We start from the raw sequence: 725 nt of genomic DNA, 5'->3' as shown, positions 1-725 counted from the left end.
TGACAATTCAGAAAAGCCCTTTAATTCATTCCCTTTAGTCTCCAAATAAACAAGAAAAAGATATAGATACAATTAAGTATACAATCTAAATATTTAAGTTGTATGTTTATTTGTGACATGCTTTAAATATTCTCCTACATTTTAATTTTTTGAAATGTATTTGAAATATATTATATTTGAGGTTAAACTGGTAAAATATTTTTGAAAATCGCATGCTTAAAATTAAAAATGAATACTTAAGTTGAATTTGTTAAAATACTTATATTTATTTTCTAGTGTGGAAAAGAAGCCTGAATACATCATCCTGTTGTGTAAATTGTATAATATCATTGCAACTGCCTGTAGAGTTTGCTAGTGGCTGATATCCTTCTCATAGAGCCTAACGAAAATTTCTCAAGTGAAAGGAGAATGTAATGATTAAGCAAATGTGTCCCTCCTCAAATTCCATCATCAAACTTTGAAGGGTTTGCTGTGAAGACCTTCCATCAGTTATGGTGAGAAATATTTACTGCAAGTAGCTCTTCCTTTTTTAGGTGGTGAAATATTTTATGGGACATGGTAGTGGGATAGGGTGACAGAAGAGAGATTATACAAGTGAAAATATTGTAGCACTCTTTTTATGGTTTTTATATTCTTCTAAGTATTCTTGATCTCTCTGGCTCAGCAGGACCTGAACCTGGGCACTTACCCTTGTTTTAGTGTACTATCGTCCATGGATTGAATGT

This window comes from Propithecus coquereli, unplaced genomic scaffold, assembly GCF_000956105.1.
Source record: "Propithecus coquereli isolate 6110/MARCELLA unplaced genomic scaffold, Pcoq_1.0 Scaffold31, whole genome shotgun sequence".
Classification (NCBI taxonomy): Eukaryota; Metazoa; Chordata; class Mammalia; order Primates; family Indriidae; genus Propithecus; species Propithecus coquereli.
Note: the sequence above shows the minus strand (reverse complement) of the source record.